General features: G+C 36.5%; 1 pseudogene; it reads right to left on the reverse strand.

Annotated features, from left to right (window-relative positions):
- Nucleotides 1–1,358: 1,358 nt before the first annotated feature.
- On the reverse strand, nucleotides 1,359–19,882 carry LOC102735219 (cilia- and flagella-associated protein 276 pseudogene; annotated as a pseudogene).
- Between the last annotated feature and the right edge of the window lie 2,742 nt (nucleotides 19,883–22,624).

Genomic DNA, 22,624 nt, shown 5'->3' on the forward strand with positions numbered 1-22,624 from the left:
CTTGTTATGAACACATTATCTCATCTAATTCTTTCAACATTCCCTAATATATGGGCAAAGTAAGGTTCAGAGAGTCAGAAGTCTTATATACATGTATTTGGAAAAACTTCTTCCATTTTTCTTTATATACCTCTTTTCAGAGAGTTCTGGGTCAAAATGCAAATTAAATTCCCTGAGAAAAGTTCCCCAAGGTAAATATGCAAATGTGCTCTAATTATGGCCATGTATTACATATGAATATGCCCTTCCTTGTAACAAAGTTGGTTTCTGTTATTAGATATTTCCATGTGTTAAATATTTATCATTGCTTTGATAAGTTAACATGCTACAACAGATTACTGACCCTTTCTTTTACATTTTTTTCCCCCTAACCTTAACATTGTAAAGTCTGCATAATCTGATCACCCTAGCTGTATTTGGTTGAAAGGAATTTTGGGTTACATGCTAGGTATTAGTGTTGAAAACATTCACTAAGGCTATATTAGAACTGTTAACAAATGAATAAAACGAGAGATGAAAACCTATAAGATTACTCATGCAGGAATTTGAAAATTTAACAATAATCATGACAGTGGATCTGCAGCATCCGAGGCTGATGGTTTTATGTAGGATGATTACTTTGGGGTATTTTGTGGAGGATCAAGCAAAGCACAAATCCATGCCAGAAATAATATTGCAGTGAAAGTCATGAAAATATCTAAAATACATCAATAATCGGTAGAAAGGGTATGGGTTTTTGAATCAGGGACATATTTGGGTTCTAAGTCTTATTTCTTAATTTCACTATTTCTGTGACTTTGGGAAATTCACTTACCTTATTGATTTTTCTATTTTATTAAGTGGGGCCAATAATAATATTTACATCACAAGTTCTTGTGAAGTAAAATATATGAAAGTGCTTTATTAACTAAAGCGTCCTATACATACTAGCTTTATCAATTCATGCGTTTAATATTTACAAAGCAGTGCTTTAGGCAGGGTGGGGACTAGAATGGAATATTGAACACAAACAACAGAAATCTCTGACATGAAAGAGCTTGCGTTTTAGTTCAAAGCAAGAATTTTAAGGCTAATTTTTCCTCTATGTTAGAATCCACTGGAGTTTATTTCATAGCTTATTTTCATCTAAGCCCAAAGAAGGGTTTAAAAGGTTGAAGATATTTGAGTTTATTTAGTCAAATTCTGTGTCATGAAAAGTTCCATGATGTTTACTTTTAAGATTATTTTGCACACATAGATAAAGGGGACAAGGGTTAGATTTGGGGTATTTATAAATTAGGATAGTGAAGGCATTGAGAACGTGTAAGTAGAACTGTCTGTTTCTTTGCTTCTTTTTTTTTTTTTTTTTTTTCCAGCACAATTCTATTTAATGGAGGTGGGCAGCAGGATGTTCCATTATGATTAGTTTAGTCCAGGGACCTGTCAACATTAGGTAGAGAAGAAGCCACCATCATTCTTTCGGGAGTAGCCTCCATTGGTGGCTGCAGTGTGAGGGGACACTATGGATCCCTGGATGCTGTGGATAGACTCCTTCTTAGGGTTGATCCAGTGTCTGATGTTAGCTCGGGAAGTGATGGAAGGTGGCGGAGGAGGGGGTAAAAGTTCTCCAGGGAATTGGGTCTTGATGATTCCATGGGTATCCTGGGTGATCTCCTGGTGTAAGAGTATCTCACTTTTGTTCTTGAATGTCCCTGTGTGGTGGTTGTACAAGGCTGCTAAGCAGAAATCCAGGTCATCCTTTGGTATCTCAGGATCAAAAAAGGAAACATCCCGCCTCATGGAGGTGATTGTGGGAGTTGAGCTGAGCCGACTCCAGGGTTGTTGTTGCTGAGCAAGGTGAGCTGGGTTCTTATATGGCAGTTTCTTGGAAGCCCGGAGTTTTCCCAGGAAGGTATCATCGTTATCCAACGTAGGGTGCTGGAAGGGGTCTCGGGTCTGTTTCTTTGCTTCTTGATATCAACTGCATACTTCAGAAATGACTGCTTTAAAATATGCTATCTTTAAAAAGCAGACTTAGTGTGACAGTCCAGGTTCCTCAAATTCTTTAAGATTTGACTAACAATCTGTCTCTTTCAAGAAATCACTTTTGATTTAACTGAGAAATACCCAAGCTGTCACAGTGTGGTAGATTGTATCAAAAATGGGTGCATTAATATTTCGGGTCCCACATACTCTTCTTACCACTCTTCTATCGAGAGGTAGAGTCTGTTTCCTTCTCCTTGAACTCAGGCAGGCCCGTGTGACGACCTTGACAAATAGAATGAGGTGGAAACGAAGCTGCATGATTTCCAAGCCTAGGTCATAAAAGTGGTACAGCCTCCGCCTGTGTCTCTTCCTCTTGGGACACGTCCAGCTACTCTGAAGCTGCCATACCAGAGAGTTCCTATAAAGAGAGCTTGTGGAGATGGAGAGAGACACCTGAGGAGCCCCAGCTGTGCCAACCCCAGATATTTGCGTTCTCCCTGAATGTTGAGCCTTTGGGTGATGACAGCCTCCTGCCTTCAAGTGTTCCCAGCTGATGCTGAGTGGATTAGAGACAAGCTGATCAGATTCCAGCTCCATAAATAAAATAAATGGTGCTAATGTCTTAGGCCATTAAGTTTTGGGGTTGTTTGTTATGTGTTCAGAGATAGCTAGAAAAGACAATAACCCAAGTGACCATTTGCTTATGTATTAGGTGACACATTGTTAATATAAGCTATTTAGCTTCTGTCTGTTTATATTGTTTTCATTACTTGTGCGTAACCATTAGATAATAAATGCCTAGAGATACTTTTTGCATGGAATCTATTTTGCATAAACCCTTTGTATTGGATACACTGCTAGGTATATGTTGGAAACTGGTGGCATTATTTGATATAATATGGGGTTTGCCAGTATGGCTCCCTTGAACTTCATAACTTGATTATGCAGACATCTTTTTTACTTGTTTATTTTTATTTATTTATATATTTTTTAAGCTCTATGCCCACTGTGGGGCTTGAACTCAAGAGCCACATGCTCTACCGACTGAGCCAGCCAGGTACCCCGATTATGTGGATGTCTTACTGGATTATTTTATTAGTTAGGTGAATAGGGCTGCAAGTGACAGAAAATCCAACTGAAAGTGGCCAAGCCAAAAGACATGTGTTATCTTATTAAATAAAAAGTTAGGGGTAGATACCCCAGATTTGCCTCCATCAAACTTGGCACATTTGCTAGGTTTTACAGGCTTGCCTCAAATTCACAAAAGGGCTCTAATTACCCCATGTGGACAGGAGAACATCCTGTTAAAGAATGGCTTTCCTCTTGTATATCTCTCTTATTTTTCCAGAAGCCCACAGCAGGCTTCCCTTCAGGGGCCATTGGTCAGTGTCAGTCTAATGGTCTTGGAAGTGCCTTGAATAATCAGGCAATACCATGAGAAATCTCTAGGGTTCTATTAGAAATCACTTTATATCATAAAAGTGGTATGGTCCTAAAAGTTAGGGAACTTATGAAGAGATCAGATCATCTCAAGTTTAATTATCTTTAGGATTAGACAGCCAGAACATGTATATATTTGAAGACCTAAAAAGCAAAATGCAATCATATAATTAATGTGTGTAAACGGGACACCTACTCTGCTGCCTCTGAGACACTAAGAACAACTGCTCTCTTCGTTATAAAATCCTTGTTCTAGTCCGTGAAGAGAACCTTATTTAGCTTATAAAGGATACTCTATCAGGATATACATTAAAAAAAAAAAAAAACACCAAAAACAAAAACACAGTGATGCAGCCAAAATATACAGTTGTTAAGCAATCACAACTTCTGGTGAAGTTACTACTCAAAATTGCCTGTTATGACATTAACTATCACCTAAATAGTTAAGCATCTTTCAACCCTGGGAAGATTGAGAATTCAGTGTCAAAAAGTTTAAGATAATCAAACCATGGGGTTATATAATTGATGTTTTATATAATTGTAATTTTTAAGAAATTGGCTCCAGTAGACTTAGACTTAGAAGTTGGCTTGGTTATTCCCATTTAAAATATAAAATTAAAATACCAATTTTGATCTGTGTTTTACATTAAAGTCTTATTAAGTTTGCATACAATGTTGAAACATTTTTGACAACATAAGATTCATCATACTAATAATACATTTATTAAATATAAAAGAGCTAATTTTGAACTCAAAAAGTTTGTATTAAGTAAAATAATTTAAATCCTTTAATATTTGAATGCGTTTAATTTATAAATATAGATTAAAACATTTGAAGTTAAGTTTGTAAATGGTGTCAGCCATTAATCAAATGGCCTTTAAAACCAATTATTAAAACCTGCTAGATTATTAATAGAATTATAATAAATCTATAAGCTGAAACTTTGGGGACTGGCTTTTTAAATATGTGACTTTAATAAAATGAATTTAAAATTTTTAAAATCAGGGGCGCCTGGGTGACACAGTCAATTAGGTGTCTGACTCTTGGTTTCAGCTCACACCCTGATCTCAGGGTTGTGGGATCGAGACCCACTCAGCAAGTAATCTGCTTAAGACTCTCTCCCTCTCTCTTTCTCTCTCCCTTTCCAGCCCCCCACTCTTTCTCTTTCAAATAAATAAATAAATATTTAAAAAATTTTAAATCAAAGTAAATGTATGAATAATTTTTTTCTGAACACAAAAATTGCCTTCAAATTGCCTTTCACCAAGAAATTCATATTTAACACCTAAGACTTATTTATGTTTATTCCTAAACCAATTGCTGACAAGCGTCATGTGTCCACAGTAATTCATTCAGACATCATTTTATCATAGGGGCCTCTCCTAAGCTCCTGTTTTCATAGCTCATCTTAACAAAATCAGAGCATCCGTCATAAATAGAACTTCATGCCTTGTATACTAAAAGAATAAGATCTTACTTAACAAAGTTCTTAATTTTTGTTTTTGGGATGAACACTGTGATCTCTTTGTAGATCCATATTTACTCTTTTGAGTAAATGTAACTCATTGATAATTCCTGGATGCTTTAGTGAGTTACTATGATTTTCAATTATATCTTATTTTATTCTTTTAAATAGCTGTTTTGAAGTTTGCTTATTTAGATCTTAAAGGTTTTTTTTTTTCCTCCAGCTTGCTGAACATCTGAGGTTTCATCTTCCCTGAGTATCACAAGGATCCTCCTTCCCTGGTGATCCTGAGGGAAATCTGGAAAGGGGTTTTGGAAATACGCCAAAGTAAAAGACAAGCTTTAATTCTGATGCCTTAAGAAACTGAAATGTGTTCTCAGCCCCTGGCTGGTAAACTCTTTCCCTCTTCCCTTCTGTAATGCATTTCTTATAAATGGCAAAATCTTGTTTCTAAATTCTGAGTCTGTAGTCTTCTACAACAAGATTGAACAAATTCCAAGTTCTGCTGGAAAGGAAGAATGGAGGGCATGGGAGAAGAAGGTGATTGGTTAGGCTGCCATAGTGTCTGTCATAATCTTTCAAACAGACAAGCTCTGATCTTTTGACATTGTTTATTTGGTTGCAAATATATAAGGTTTTGATAGTATCCTCTGATCAGTATTAATGGTTAAGGAAGTTAAATTCTTATTTCCTAAAAGAATTTCTAAATGATGTTTTATAATAAACATTTATGCTGTAAGATAAAGTCATTTAGATATTTAATTATTTCTAATGGGACAACTAAACCAGACAGCCCATTCTAGGAAAAATTGATGCTCAAGTATTTATTGGTAGGATCACTTAGATATGATAAATGGGAAATACATTAAAAATAAACACAGAATGGAAAGAGATCCACAGGCCAATTAATGATGTAATTTAGACTAAAATAATTTATTTCTTTTGTATTATTCAACCATCAATCTAATAAATTTTTCTTCAGTGCCTACATATGCAAAGCACAAAAAACATAATTAAAATTTTATGTTCTAGATGGGACAGAGACTCTATGAATTTAAGAAGATTCACAATATGAGATTCAATGTGATAATTGTCACATTAGTTGTCTAGGCACATAGTGCATAGGAATTCTGGGAAAGGAAAACACTTTCAGCTGAAGTGATAAGAGATGGCTTATAGTCTAAACCTCTCTTCTAAGTTTTGGATTACTTGGTAACTGCCTACTAGACATATCCATTTGGATCTGAGATCAGTTAGTTAACCACTGGCTCAAAAATTTTGTAAAACAGACAACTGGGAGCTGGGTAACTTAAAACTTAAAACAATCAACATTTAATTATCACTTATGCATACAATGCATGGCATCTAGCAACCAGTGTTTTTACTTTTTAAATGAATGAATAATAAGTGAATAAGGGATGAATGAAGAGGGTATTGGATTTGAATGAATTTTGCAGGATGCTAGGATTGGGAATTGTTGAAAAGTAATCCAAATTAAAGAACATAGATGTAGAGCTAAAAACATGCAAAGCATATTATGGGATACAGTGAATGGGCTAATTTGGCTAGAATGCAGCATTGAAAAATAGGAAGAGATAAGTAAAAATCAGGTTGAGGTCTGGTTGAGATGCTTGGACTCTGTCCTGCAGGCAGTTGGTGAACAGCTTAAAGTTTTAGAATGAGAGTTCCTGATAAAATTGTGTGGTAGGAAAGTTATTCTGGCAGTAGTATGGAATACGAATTTAAGGGGTAAAGCCAGTTGTGAAGATAACTAAATAGACCAAGAAAAAGATGATGGGGATCTGAATTAAGATGGTGGCTATGAAATGAGAAAGACATCTAAGTGAAATGTAATGGAAAATTGAGTCTCAACAAGTTATATCGGGTTTTTAGTAGGGTTGAAAGATACATGAAACTTTGACCTGGCATGGTGAGGAGAAGGGTGTTACTGCAGAGAAACTAAGAGGGTCATTTATGTTGGATGAGACTATCACAGGTTCAGAATTAAAAATTTTGGATTTAACAATAGTAGTTGTGGTAAGCAGCTTCTAGGTGGCACCTAATAATCCCCACCCCCAGTGTTTCACACCCATGAGTAATCTCCCCTCAAGTGTGGGCTGGGTTTTGTGAATTTTTCCTAATGAATCCAATACAGCAGAAGAAGATTGTCACTTAGGAGATTAGGTTATAAAACAAAGTGAAACAAAACAACTTTCAGCTTCTATGTTGGTGCTCTCTTTTGCTCTCAGATAGTTTGCCCTGGGAAAGCTAGCTGCCTTGGAGACCATGTGTGTGGCAAGGAACAGATACATGCCAACAACTACACGAGTGAGCTTGGAAGTGCATTACCCTCCTTCTCCAACTGAGCTTTTCAGGTGAGATCAGAGCTTTAGATGACATAGTTTAGCTTGAATCTCATGAGAGATCTTGAGCCAGAGGTACCCAGATATGCCAAATAAAGATTCCTGACACACAGAAACTATGAAATAATACATGTCTGTTGTTCTAAGTTGCAAAGTTTTAGGGTAAATGGTTTTATAGTAATCAATAACTAATACAGTAATTTATCCCAATGGTACTGTTCATTTGATTGGGAATGAGTTTATTCATAGTTTTGAAATTAAATGCTTTGAGGGAAGAGTTGAAGTGTTAGTAAATATATATATATACCAAAGCCTGAGCCACAGGGATACTGTATTTAAGACAGAACTCAAGGAATAATGCAGTTTCAAAGATGATATGGTCAATAATGCCAAGTGATAAAAATAGGTAAACTAATTGAATTTTCCTTCAGACTGTCCAAATGATGTATTTATGGGGGATTACTGAGGCAATTGAACAAAATGAGAAGTTCTCCAATCAATCATCATACATGGTTTCATTCAAAGCACAGAAGTCCAAATATTAGCAAATTAACATAAATGTAAATATTACCTCCATGAAAAGCTGGCATAATGCATGTAATTTAGGTTGGTAGCTCCATTAAGCCATATTAGTAATATGAAATTTAACTATACAGATTATAGATTTATTGAAATCCAAAGGGGGTATTGTTCACCAAGTACTATAAAAGATGGTTAATGCATGTTTTGTGAAAACAGATCATCTTAGACTGTGAGTGAGGGATTGATTATTTTGTGGAATATTTCTAATTTTCTTCTCACTGATCATAAATAGTATCCTTTTTTTTTTTGATTTTATTTATTTATAAATAGTATCCTATCAGACCTAAAAAAACCTCTCCAATTGGTCTCTGATATGAATTAAGCTCCATTCTATTGAGAGCTCAGTGGAAATTCATGAACTTGAATCAGGGCTGTCTATAGCTTCAGAGACAATGACTCTGTGGTAGCAATTTAAACAATGCCTTTTGAATGTCAGTTTACTAATAATCACATTTCTTTTAATTCTACATAATATTTTAAAGACTCACCCATGGGGTTCTGTAAAACCACAGGGCTAATCTAAGGCTTAAATCCATTAAGCCAGTCATTTTCACCTTTTGTCTCCCATATATTTTATGTAAACACTACTCTTGGTTGATGTGTTTCCTTCTCTCAGATATCTATGAACTCTGTATAAGACTTAATTAACATTAAGTGTGAAAAGATTACACTTTTCATTTCATGCTGATTTGCTCAAATAACAAACACCATTGGGTGCTTTTGTTTAAGGAAAATATTTTTTTGATTGGTAACCTACAATCATCTTATAACACAAATTTAATCTGTTAAAGTTTTATACTGAGAGATTAATAAAATATAAACTTAAATCAAATAAAACAAGCTAAAGGATAACTTTAGATGGCTATGTCAAACTGTAAAAGGAAAATTGCCCCGATGTTGAAATACTGAATAAAAAATCCTGTGTACCAATGATATAAATTTAAGCAAGTAGAAGCTGATAATCATGATCTTTGAAATACTTGAAGTTGCATCTCTCAGATCATGGCTGCATGTATAATACATATTATGGTTGAGAATCTTCTGTTAATTTTCATTATGAGACAGCTTATGAATTTGGTATGAGAAAGTCATAATTAGGAGAATATATTCAAACTCACATCTACCAATTGACTAAATACATTGAAACTGTCCAATCATGTCAAATCACTTGAAAGCAAAACTTTTCTTTTCTTTTTCTTTCTTTCTTTCTTTCTTTCTTTCTTTCTTTCTTTCTTTCTTTCTTTCTTTCTTTCTTTCTTTCGAGAGAGTATGTGAGTGGGAGGGGAGGGACAGTGGAAGAGGGAGAGAGAGAATCTCAAGCAGGCTCCTCACTCAGCTAGGCTTGATCTCATGATCCTGAAATCACAACGTGAGCTGAAATCAAAAGTCAGATGCTTAACTGACTAAGCCACCCAGGAACCCCAAAACTTTTTAGTTTTAATAAACATTATTTCTTTTAAAAACTGTCAGAATTTAAGTGAAAAGTTTTAATATTTTTTTAGATAAGTAAATCAATACCTCATTTTTCTTTATCAATCTTTTCACCTAGAGTAGGGGAAAAGAAACACCCAACACACCAACACTGCTTTAAGTCAGTAGGTAGATGTTACTGAAGCAGGAGAGCGAGGTTCTTGTCTCACGATGTCGAAGAATGAATCTCATGGACAAAGGAGAGTGAGTAAAGCGATCGAGTTTTATTAAGTGAGCATACAGAAAAAACTCTCAGGAGTGAGAGGGGTCTGGACCGGGTTGCCACGGAGGGCTTTTAGGGTTGGTCTTTTATAGAAAGCTAAACCAGGGAACTTAAATCTTTTTAACATCTCTATTGATAACACCATTGAATAAGGACTAATGGTAACACCTTCAATGACTTACTTCCTTTTTAGGGTCTGGTAATTCTTTGTTGGTCACAAGTAGCTGTTATAACAAGACCCCACCTCTGACACCTGGGACAGGATGGTCTGGTTTGTTCCCTTATCTCTGGTTTCCTTACAGCTCCACATTTTTGGGATTTTTGTGAGCCTGATCCCGTAGCCCCCTACCTATCTCTCCCTACCTAGCTCCACTTTCCCTTACAATGATTCTTAACCTATTTAACTTTCTGATTCTACAACGTCTGACACTATAATTAGGTGAGACATGTTCCTTCCTTGTGTAAATTAAAATCATCTCTAGACACTGGTATAAACAGAAATGAATAATAACCAAGTCTTGAAATAAATATGGGAATAATATAAAAAGTATTTTCCTATTACCTATTTGAAGTCATTTAAAGAAAAGTGGTCATGAGGCAGATCTTGAAAGAGAGAGAGTTAGGGTATTTAAATGGATAAGATAATCTAAGTATTGAAGTTTAAAAGAAAAAAAAAGATTCATCATGCTAGAATGTGGCTTGTCAGGGCCAGTACCAAATAGGTCTTCTTTGTGCAAATTAGGAAAAGACACCTCCTTTTGGCAGATTAGTTCCATGGGTTTATGACTTGAAAACCAGATGATGCCTTTGTATAAATTAAAAAAAAAAAAAAAGTGTCTTTTCCCAGGGCCGATGCATTCCCTTGCCAGGATGTTACAGAAAAATAAGTCAGACCGGTGAGAAACCAAGCGACACTCGGAGAAGTAGAACTCAGGTTTCTTTTACACCAGCGGACCCAGATGAGCTCACACTCAAAATTCTGGGCCCCAGGTAGCGGGGTTACAGAGCTTTCACAGAGCAGTGCAGGGGGTCAAGTTCCAAGGGCTGTGCTGACGGCTGGTAGGTGGTTTTAAACTGGGGGTGGGGGGGTGGTTTGCTTTGGGCGGGAACAGCAGTTAGGGTAGCAGTTAGGGCAGTGCAGGAAGCTTGTGTTTGGAAGCCTGTCTACAGAAGCAGAAATGGCTGGTTATCTCTTGCTCAAGTAGGGCTTCTGGTGATCTCTTAATATTGCTAGTAACTTTCCATCTTCTGGGGCCTGCCAGCCTGGGCCTGCCTTGGGTAATTTTCCTCTTCAAGGATACATGGTTTGGCAAAAAGATTGTAGACTAAATTATAGTCCCTGTCCCTATTCCCTCCTTGGCCAAGGGCCCTTGATGCTCAATACTCGATGTGACAGTTTATGGAGGTCTGGTGGATGGTAGAGGAGCTTATTTTAGAGGGAAAGAAGAGTTATTAGGAAGATACTTTTAAATTTTTTTAAAGATTTATTTATTTATTTTAGAGTAAGAGAGAGCACAAATGGGGAGATGGCAGAGGGGGAGGGAGACCGAGAATTCTCAAGCAGACTTCTCACTGAGTGTGGAGCCTGATGCGGGGCTCTACCCCAGGACCCTGAGATCATGACCTGAGCCGAAATCAAGAGTCAGACACCCTACTGAGCCACCCAGGTGGCCCAAGGTATTTTTTTTTTTAGATAATTAACATCATATACTCAATCTTCAGCACAATTACGATTAGGGTTCCTTGGTTGCAAGTAACAGAAACTGACTTGGCTAATGTAGACAATATTTATTGGCATAAGGTAGTTTACAGCATTTAAAAAAAAAGTGGAATAATCAGTTTTTGAAAAGGTATGAATCAGGGCATTTCACAGATCAGGGTAGCAGAAACTAACTAGGTCTCTTATGACTTAGAGCAGTGGTTCTTAGTTCTCACTGAACTTCTTAATAACCTAAGGAATTTTTAAGAGTCTTGATGCTCAAGCTACACTCCAGACCAATTAATTCAGGGTCTCTTGGGTAGATACAGACATCAATAGGTTTTAAAACTCCCTGTGTGAAACATCCTTCATAATTTCACCTTTGGGATGAAAAAGAGCCATTTGGATTTCAGGGTTTTTTTTAAGATTTTATTTATTTATTTGACAGAGAGAGAGAGCGAGAGCAGGAACACAAGCAGGGGGAGTGGGAGAGGGAGAAGCAGGCTTCCCGCGGAACATGGAGCCCGATGCGGGGCTCGATCCCAGGACACTGGGATCATGACCTGAGCCGAAGGCAGACGCTTAACGACTGAGCCACCCAGGTGCCCCTGGATTCATTTCATAATATGTCATTATACTTAAGACTTAAATTCCAAGTTTGGAGTGGAGAAGAAACTGATTGTCCAAGCTTGGATTTTGTGCCCACCAACCCTTAGACAGAAGAGGGAGCGATATCCTGAAAACAGTAGTCAACACTGTATGTAAAGGGGTAAAAATGGGTTCCGATAGCAAAATCATAAGGGATGGAGGCTAAGTATACAAAACCAACTGAAATCTCCTACAACTGCCTTTGCAATGAAGTAGTATATTGAACAAGGAAGAAGAGTAATTAGAAAATTCTTTTCTTTATGATATTTTCATATTTTTCCTATCTCTTTTCAATGATCATAACAGGAATATATTTGTTACTTTAGGATGTTAATTATTGTCATAGAAAACAGTAACATTGAATTTTCAGAAATAGTGCATGGATGCCGATGTAAGCCTGTGAATCTTAATGGTACCCTATCCTCTCTTTTATGAAAGCTTCCCTAAGATCCTAGGTGTAATTCGGATGCCATTCCACTGAAGCAACACAAGAACAATGTGACAACTTGAGTCTGACTTGAAAAGAAAAACTTCACAAAGAATTTATATATTATTTCATGTCTACATTATAATATTTTCCCAAAATTCTTCCCAATTTTATCCCTCCACCACAGAAACTTTTAAAAGATAATAGTAAAAAAAATTGTTGAAGGAGAGATAGAAAAGAGGGAGCTTTTGATGTTTCTCTTCAGGGTTCCACTTGAAATCTTTCACCTCTTGATTTGTAAAAGTTCCAGAAGCATTTGGAGATTCTAACTTGTGGGTGCTCAGCTGGACTCTTTAACCCTCCTCTGCCCTCTTCTAGTTCACACCTGTTTTATATCAAAAGGCTAAATTAAATAAACTCTACATAGCAGACAGGAGAAAGGAGGTCACCAATTTACTATATTCTTCCACAAAATAAGCTGCAAATACAAAATCCCTTCAGCTAAAAGTGAGTGTCACCAGAAACCCAGCTTTGAGAATTAAAAAAAAAAAAAAAAGGCAGGATGTGAGGGATTCTCCAACATAAAGCCTTTTTAAGCAGGAGGACAAAGGAAGCACAGGAAGCATTAGGCCTCAGAGTACATGTTATTCATCATGAAGGGTTCTGGCTAGGAGAACAAAGGAAAAGAACTGGGCAGGTTTAAGAATCCTATGTACCTCAAGCTGGCTTCCTAGAACAGTTTACCCTAATTTTGTATGAATTTTAGACCTCTCCAACAGTGAACACTTGTTTTAAGTGTTGTCACCTAGTTAGGAATCAAGCCTTTTCAAGAATCTTGTAAGTGGTAACAATCTTTAGGGCAGGAGTAACTACACAATTGAAGTGACAGATTCACCTTTTCAGACTTATGAAGAGCTTTTTACTTCTGGGTTTGACTTCTCTGAAAAATAACAGGTGAATGTGATGTTACTGTGAATAACCTTGTGTAACATATACATATATGACAAACTTATGGCTAAAATAAAGTAAAATCTCTCTCACCCGAATATTTAAAAAATAAATAAAAATTGGTAGATGAAAAAAATAATAAATTACAAGTAGCCAGAAACTAGGGAAAAGAGGTGGGGCACCTGGGTGGCTCAGTCATTAAGCATCTGCCTTCAGCTCAGGTCATGATCCCAGGGTCCTGGGATCGAGCCCTGCATCGGGCTCCCTACTCGGCAGAAGCCTGCTTCTCCCTCACCCTCTCCCCCTGCTTGTGTTCCCTTTCTCGCTGTATCTCTCTCTGTCAAATAAATACATAAAATCTTTAAAAAAAAAAAAAAAGGAAAAAAGAAATTAGGAAAAAGAGGTATAATATCAGGCCATAAACTTTTAAAAAAAGGGCAGCTGATTAAGGAGAAAGAAAATTCTGGTGAGATATAGCCTAGCCCCTCACCACTAACACCTGTTTTCTGTATGACAGAAAGAAGCATATGTAATGAAACTGAATAATTTTACTAATGACCCAATTTGCAGAGAAACGGCCTTTTAAGGTGAATAGGTAACCTGGTGAAAAGACAGGGAAAAACATTTGAAAGTTAAAAAAAAAAATAAGTAGACATCCTTATCCACCTCTGAAAAATCAGTGTTCATTAGCAGAACCAAAAGGTCTTAGGAGGATGAGCTAAAGCCCATGGGAGTCAGATAAGAAACAGTTATGGCATCTCAGAAGAATGAAACAAGTCCAGAAACCCAGCAAATGCTGAATGTCCTCCCAATTCCCATGCTACCCCATCTCCATGCCCTCAGGCAAGAAGGACAAGAAGTAGTTGCCAGCACTCCTATAAAACTGTATGTATGGGAGAAGGAAACATAGGGTATAGAAGATACCAATTATCTGAGATAAAGAAGAAAGTGCACAAGAAAATTCACTCATATTAGAGAAAGCTGGAGTTCTGAATAAAGCTGCCAATGTTTAAGGCATGGAGGATGAAAAGTAATGGCATGGAGACTGTATCAATTATATTTTGTTCCATAATAAACCACCATAACTCAGTGACTTAAAATAACAAGGATATATTTAATTCACTGGTCTGGAGATTGGCAAATTGGCCTGTGCTCAGCTAGGGAGTTCTTCTATTTCAGCTGGGCTCAGTCATGAGTCTGTTTCAGCTGCCAGGTCATCACAGATGGCTCATTTGGGACTGTGCATCTTGACTCCATGTGGTCTCTCATTCCCCTTGCTGGGTAGCCCAGGCTTGTTCACATTATGGCTGGACAGAAGTCTAAGAGAGGAAGTAGAAGTATACAGAGTTTCTTGAGGGGTAGTCTTTGAACAAATACACCATATCTCTGGCTAAAAAAGCCACAAGTTCTGTCTGAAGTTAAGGGTTGGGGAGATCGATTCTGCCTCTTCTCAGGAGGAACTGCAAAGTTACATTGATTGAAGAACTGATACAGGGAGACAACATAAACACACTATTACAAAAAGACTAAAGAAAAAAAGAAGAGACGTCGCATCACATAAAATAAACTGAACTGTAAGAGAACTCAAGAAACAAAAGAAAACTTTCTATGACACACACACATAAATTCTGTAAAACAAGAACTGGGTGTTAAACAATAGAATGAGAAGCAAAATGAGATCAAAGAATAAAAGAAATAAAATGAGCACAACAACAGCAAACTCCATTGCAAATCTGACAAATGAATTAAAAACAGCAAAAATAGAATGAAAGCTAAAACACAATCATTGACCTAGAGGATAGAGCAAGATAGAGACAGTTACTGATATGAAAACAGACAAAAAAGATAAAATATAAAGATAATTGGCATTCCTGACATAGAAAAGTCAACAAATGAACCAGAAAAGTATAATTCTAAAGGAAGATTTCCCCCTATAATAGCTACTTTCAGTCTTCTCCAGGCACTGTCAATGTTAGAAGACAATGGAACAAAGTCTAAAGATTTCTAAAGAAGAACTGTGATCCACGGATATTATTTATATTCAGATAAGTACAGCTGACCCTTGAACAACATAGGTTTGAACTGTGTGGGCCCACTTTTATGTGGATTTTTTCAATAAATACAGTACAATACTAGAAATGTCTTTTTTCGGGCGCCTGGGTGGTTTAGTCAGTTGGGCAGCTGCCTTCGGCTCAGGTCATGATCTCAGGGTCCTGGGATTGAGCCCCACATCAGGCTCCCTGCACAGGGAGCCTGCTTCTCCCTCTCCCACTCCCCTGCTTGTGTTCCCTCTCTTGCTGTCTCTCTCTCTCAAATAAATAAATAAAATCTTAAAAAAAAAAGAGAGATCTTTTTTCTTATGATTTTCTTTTTTCCTTTCTTATGATTTTTTTAACGACATTTTAGCTTCTTTAGCTTATTTTATTGTAAGAATATAGTATATGATACATATAACATACAAAATACGTGTTTATCAACTGTTTATGTTATTGGTAAGGTTCTGGTCAACAATAGCCTATGAGTAGTTACAACAGTATTTATTTTTGGATTAAGGCAATAGGAAAGCATCTCAAACATGGAAAACTCAGAGATATAGAACCCCCAAATTATTCCTGAATAAATGAATAAATTGAAATACAACTCATCAAGAGGCAAATCCAGATAAAGAACTCAAATGAAAAAGTAGCAGTACAATGACTAGTCATGACCATCGAAGCCACTTAAATATGAACTACATTTAAGAGGGTGAATTATGAGAGAATCATGAATACAAAACAGAAAAAATATCTTGTAAATCTTGACAAAATAAGAAAAATGATATAAAAATATAAAGTAATATAAATATAAAATGAATATGTAACTATAATATATAATATAGCTAACATATAATAATATCAGTGTTATCCTCACACCCTTTTTCTTGTTAACAAGCTGTCAGAAATACTGTGTAAAAAGAAGTATATCCAAAAATAAATCCGACATATTGATATCTTTTAACAATTTTCTTCTTAAGTATAGAGATCTTTAGGAACTAGTATTAAAGAAACATTAATCAGCTATGTCTTCAGTTTATTTTTCCTCTGTTAAAGTCTTACACAATAAACTATTTTCCTCTATGAAATAATAATTAACATTTACTGAATATATGATCTCAGTGTTTTACATCTAATAATTACTTTAATTCTTGTAACAATCCTATAAAAAGGTTCTACTTTTTTCCTAATTTTACTTATGAGTAAACCGAGACACAGAAAGATTATTTAACTTACTAAGTTTACTTGAGGATATGAAGATTTTTACTCAAGCAAAGACAGTGCTTGTTTTATAACTATGGTAGAATCCCATTGTTATATACTGTTTTATCTATTTTACTATTTAGTTGTTTAGCTAGTTGTTTCTCTGTTTGTGTGTATGTGTGTATACATTGGAAGATAACCAGACTTAAGTTTCCCAAGTTGTTATTGCTGGGTGATAGCATTTCTTTCTTTAAAAATTTTTCACTGAAGTGCTTGAATTTATTCTTTTTGCAGTGAACACATTGATTTTATAAGAAGCCAATGAAGCTATGATTTATGGGGAAAATGGATATGGTTATTTTCTTCATATTGAAGAAATATGTATGTATGATGAGTAAACATGCTAACAGACCTAATTTATGCAAAACTGTGATCTTGGTCTCTTGGTCCTGGCCCTGATCCTCCACGGCATTCTGTTGAAATACATGCTGTGGCAATTACTGAAACATAAAACATGGGTTTCCTTTTTATTTTTTAATTGAAATGTAATTTAGATACAATGAAGTAGACAAATCTTACATATATAGATTTATGAATATTTTATATGTATTCATTCCAAAACATGAAATTTCTTATTGTATGAATAATTTGCATGAATTTCCCTTTTTCCTGTGGAAGAATGATGGAGCTGTCTTAGGGAGATCTCTATTGGTCCAAGGCAAGAGGAAAGAGAATCCAAAATTGAGGACATGTTTACAGTCCAGAATTATGCAGCACATTTACAGGAGTTTAATGATCACCAAATCATTTGGATTGGAACTGTGTAAAGTTTAAAAGGAGAAAATGAGGCAATTATTTCAGAACCACAAAGTAGTTGCATTTGTGTTTTGCCTCTGAAAAGAAATGAGATTGTTTCCTTCTTTCCAGGCTAGCTGACCCATATATAGAGGGCTATGGAATTAGAGAGAACTGTTGTGTTAAATGGCATATCTATAGGTGTGTTAAGTGACATATATATATGAGGGATTGTGATTTATCAGTGAGTACTCATTTTGAGAAGTGAAATGCTAGGAGATATATATATATGTATGTGTTAAGGGATTTGTGTTTGTTATAGCAGTTTGACCCAAGATAGTATTTAGAGCTGGTTAAACAAATTCTTTTAAGGTCCTTGACTTCCTATGTGACCCTGGAACTCAAAGTTCACAAGAAAGACAGTTGTGAGGAAAGATAGATATAAAATGGTAGAGTCCATGAGGATGGACTGAAACATGTCAGTTCTTGTCTTTGACTTTCATGGTATGGAGATCCCACAAAAGCTTTGTTAAGGAGCTAAAATACACACACCTGACTCAGGAGTTGGAGAAGCTAAAAGAGGATCTAGAGGATGGTGGAGTACTTGCAGGCTTACTTACTGCCACACATCAACAAAATGAGTCAGCCAGTCAGCTATAATGTTGATGAGCTACAAAATGACTGCTCTTTACTTGGGCCACCCAAATCTCTCAGGAGAATTTCTGTGGCCCAACCAAATGGAAAACATATAGGACAGGGAATTCTAGGAAATGTAGTTCAGCTTAGGTAAGTTGACATAGAACTACCACATAAATTGCTGTTTTTGACAATTTTCACTGAGTTAATCTTTCTTTAAACTTCCCTAAAGCATTAAATTCACTCAGAGATCCTGCTTTCTGTTTTTGAAATAGTGATTTACCTGAAGTTCTATTTTCATTGCATAATTATGTTGAGTTATTGGATTTTGGGCTGTCCTGGAAAGTGTCTGTATCGTGTAAGAAATTACCATATGAATGAGGTAATCACTGTACTGCTCTCCCACATCAGTTAACATTGTGTATACAAAATATAGACCCCATGCTTTACTTTCTAATATTTGGAAGTTTAAGAACTAATACATAATCTTTGAAATGTGTGGAAATTGTGACTAGATAATATGATATAGAAATGAAAGGAAAAGAATGATGGATGACAGTTCTATTTTTTTCTTTTCTCCTTGATAACATTAGGTTTGAGGGGAAAGGAGACATGGGTAGCCCTATCATTTGCTCATGTTTCTTTTCATTAAAATAATGTTTAAAAGATACCTTGAAGATTCAGAATGTCCACTCTGCATATAAGGGAAACAGAATGCTAACATTTATTGTATTTGTCTTTTTAATAATTTCTATTATTTATGCACCACATAACAGGGTAGTGTCACTTCACATCCTCCTAGCTGATTTCCCACATCATTTTACCAGGTTTCTGTTTATGCCAGTCTTGTTCCAATTGAACCTCATCTGTTCTGAATAATTTCAGCCTTTACTTATGAAAGGCTTTGGTAGGGCTGGTTTGCTTTTCTATGTGAGAAAATGACTGTTGATGGCCTGAAAAGTCTAGAAGTGATTGGTTTATGAGGTGCTTATTCCAGATAGTGGATCTCTGTCTCAATGATGCAGTCAGTCAGCCATCTTAAAACACATTTAAAAAGCAGGGATTAATATAAAAGAATGACAATGCATAATCAATTAAATTTAAGCAAAGGGGAGCATTCCTGAAATAAGAATCTTACTTGTATGGTAAAGAATGGCCAAGTAGTCACCTAAACATAGATTGTCAGCTCTGAATCCAAACCCCATACTTCCTGCTGAGTGCTTTGGCAGCCGTGTTAACCCATTCCAGACACAAGAAATTTATTTTATTTGCATAATGATTTCAGCTGTATTCCACAAAGAATTTTAGGTGGTAATAAAAAATTGAGGGAATAAGCAATATACAAAAGGCATAGCAAAACAATAAAGGGAAGAATAAGATTAGCACATAGAAATGCACATGCAGAATTCCATACTGTTGCCAAAACCCCCACCATGATCAGTTACGTCCTTTGCATCATCTATAAAGGAAGGTATCCAGAGATGTGGAACAGTTACAGTGGAATGTTCAATTTATAGATACAAGTGAGAGCAAAGTATATGACATTTTCTTTGAGCATCTGGGAATAGTTTAGCTTCTTACCTCAGGATTAAGCCCACAGATGGATAGGGCACATGTATGCCCTCCTAACTCGCAAGTTTGATGGGTTTCATTCCTTGCTTAACTACTCCAGGATACTCACTGAAGTAAGTCACTGCTGTACTCAAACCAGTGTTTTGCACACAGTGAACATTCTGAGATGTTTACAAGTGATAGAATGACAGCAGATGGAGTGGGGGCACTAAATTAAAAGTGGGGTTATGGTTATACTCGTGTTTAAAATCCTGATTTTAGAATGTTTTAAATACAATGTACTTTATATTTGATCCAGGTTAATGGGAAGTTGCTGGTTAAGGGGAGGCAAGGGATATTATTGAATGAAAAAACGGTCAACTCCTCTCTTACCATGTCCAGTAAAGCTTGACTGTTTGAGTCTAAAGGCCATGTTCAAACATCACTCCCTCTCCATGTGGCAGTATAATCTACTAGTAAAATTCCTATCTGGGGAGAAACATGCTGTCGTTTGAGGGTTAGCATTGCCGGGGACAGGAAGGTGTTCACCTTCCCTCTAAGGATAATTTCCAGAAGTTGCATGTGGCACTTTACAGAAGTTTTACATGATATTTCTACTTATATCCCATTGGCCTGACCTCAGTAACATGACCATATTTAACTGCAAGAAAGGCTGAGAAATATAGTCTTGATTCTAGGTAGCCATATGTCCTTTTGAAAATTAGGGAATCTTTTGCTAAGGAAAAAGAAATAGTATTTGGGAACTGCTAGTTGACTCTCTCAAAAGGGATAAAGTCAAGGGTTTGGTTTGGTTTTGTTAAATTTGAAATGTCAATTATGTAGATAGGATAAGAAGTAATTGGATTTTTAAATAAGGAAAACATGGGGCTGGGGATCTGTCAGTTATTACACATAGATGTTATTTAAAATCATGAGTTCTAATGAGATTAATGAGAAAATTGGTTTATAGACAGTAGAAAAGAGGACCCAGGACTGCTGAGATGTGGGCCACTCCAATAGTTAGAGGCTGAGAAAAGGAGGAAGATCCACACCATGGGACTAAAGAGGACTGGTAAGTGTGGTATAAAAGGAAAACTGTGAAAGGTGGTGTCCTGGAAGCCAAATGAAGAAAATGTTTCAGGAAGGAAAAAATGGTCACAGTGTCAGCTGCTGCCAAGAGGTTGAGTATGGTGAGAACAGATAGCTAACCATTGGGTTTAACAAGAGAGAGTTCACTGGTGATAAAGAAAAGAGTGGTCTCAATGAAAGTAAAGGGACAACAGCCTGATCACAGTGAATTAAAAAGTGAAGAAGAAAAGATATCAGATACTGAAAACTCTTCTGATAAATTTTTCTATAAATGGTAGTAAAGATATGGCATGATTAAGGGAAAGTATTAAGATGGAAAATAATACACCATGCTTGTATTCTAACTGGTATAATACAAAAGAATAGAGACATTTGTGATGTGGGAAGAGGAATGATAATTGCATAAGCTATCTCCTTGAAAATGTAATCGAGTATTTGATCCAGTGATCTAGTAACCTTATATAAGAGAAAGGAAGGAGAATAGAAAATTTTTCAGCTGTAATGGAAGTAAAATACATGAGCTATAGATTAAATGTGGCAGTGGGAATATAGGAGTAGTTCCTTCTCTCTCTTTTTTCTCTTCAGTGAAATTAGAAACATGATTCTCTGCTGCAAAGGAATTGGGGATGAGAGTATTAAAAGTTTAAGGAGAGTGGAAAACATGTGAAATAGTTGTCTTGAAGAAGAGAAGGCTAAATTTATAAATAATACATAGAGGGTGGCCAGCAGGACTGGACTAAAATGAGATATATACCATTAATTCTGGTGTTTTCTTCTCCAGTCATGGTCAGCTTGTTGTATAGAGGTGTGGAATTGGTGTAAAGTTGGGTTTAGACAGAATTAGAGTTTTTCTAGGCAAATAAAATAGAAGGAAAGGGATAAAGTGATGGAGAAATTTTACAAAGGATGGGGCTACAGTGATGTCTCATGAAATCTAAACTGTGTAAGAAGGGAAAGGAGAGGAGGTGAGAGGGATTATGGGCAGTTAAAGTGGTGTGGAAGGCATAATAATGGCCTCTCAAAGACATCCACACCCAAATCCCCAGAATCTGTGGAAATGTTATGTTTTGTGGCAAAAGGGACTTTGCAGATGTGGTCATGATTGTGGACCTTGAGATGGAGAGATCTTCCTGGATTATCTGAGTGGCTCCAATCTAACCACATAAGCCCTTAAAAGTGGAGAACCTTCTCTGGCTGGGAGGAGAGGAGAGATGAAGCAGAGGGAAAGTTGAAGGATTTGAAGAATGAGAAGGACTCAACCTGTTTGGCTTTGAAATAGGGAGAGTGGACTTATGTCAAGGAATGTGGGTGGCCTCCAGAAACTGAAAATAACCCCTGCTAACAGCCAGCACGAAAATGGGGACCTCAGTCTTAGAACTGCAGGGAACAGGATTCTACTAGCAACCTGAAAGAGCTTGAAAGTGGAATCAGACCCAGAGATCTCAGAAAGGAAGGCAGCCCTGCCAACACCTTGCTTTGGGCCTTGTGCAAATCTAAGCAGAGAACTGGCTGAGCCATACTATGCCCAGATTTCTGACCTATAGAAATTGGGATAAGTAGGTGTTATTTTAAACCACCAAATTTGTGGTGAATTGTTACAGCTGCAATAGAAAACTAATAAAAGTGAGGATTGTCAAATGATTGGAGGTATCAATGGGGAGAAGATGGATGTGAAGGTACTAAAGTAAATGAACTAGAAACATAGGAGATTTTGGTCAGAAAGTGGGATGCTAAAAATTTATATTTTGCTGGTGGTGCCCTTATTGATGACAAATGTTGCCTGAGGTGGGTAGACAATTAGACTTGTGGAGGTGAAGAGTTGGCTAGGTAATCTTATATTGATATGATAAGGTGGAGTAAGAATGTAATCCAGATGACAAGATTTTCCAAAAGTGCGAGTCAGTGCCCAGAGGTCAGTGTAGGAATGAGACAAGGAAGACTGCGGTGAGGGAGTTGATGAAATGCCCTTCAGGGATGCTAGAGCTTTTAAGGAAGAATAACATACCAATTATCAGGAAGAATAGGAGAACTAAGGAGGACACTTATGAGTGTTATAGTATGGGAATATGGGAGAAAAAAAGTCCTG

The sequence above is a fragment of the Leptonychotes weddellii genome, chromosome 12 (assembly GCF_054177405.1).
Source record: "Leptonychotes weddellii isolate Sample4059 chromosome 12, ASM5417740v2, whole genome shotgun sequence".
NCBI classification, from domain to species: domain Eukaryota; kingdom Metazoa; phylum Chordata; class Mammalia; order Carnivora; family Phocidae; genus Leptonychotes; species Leptonychotes weddellii.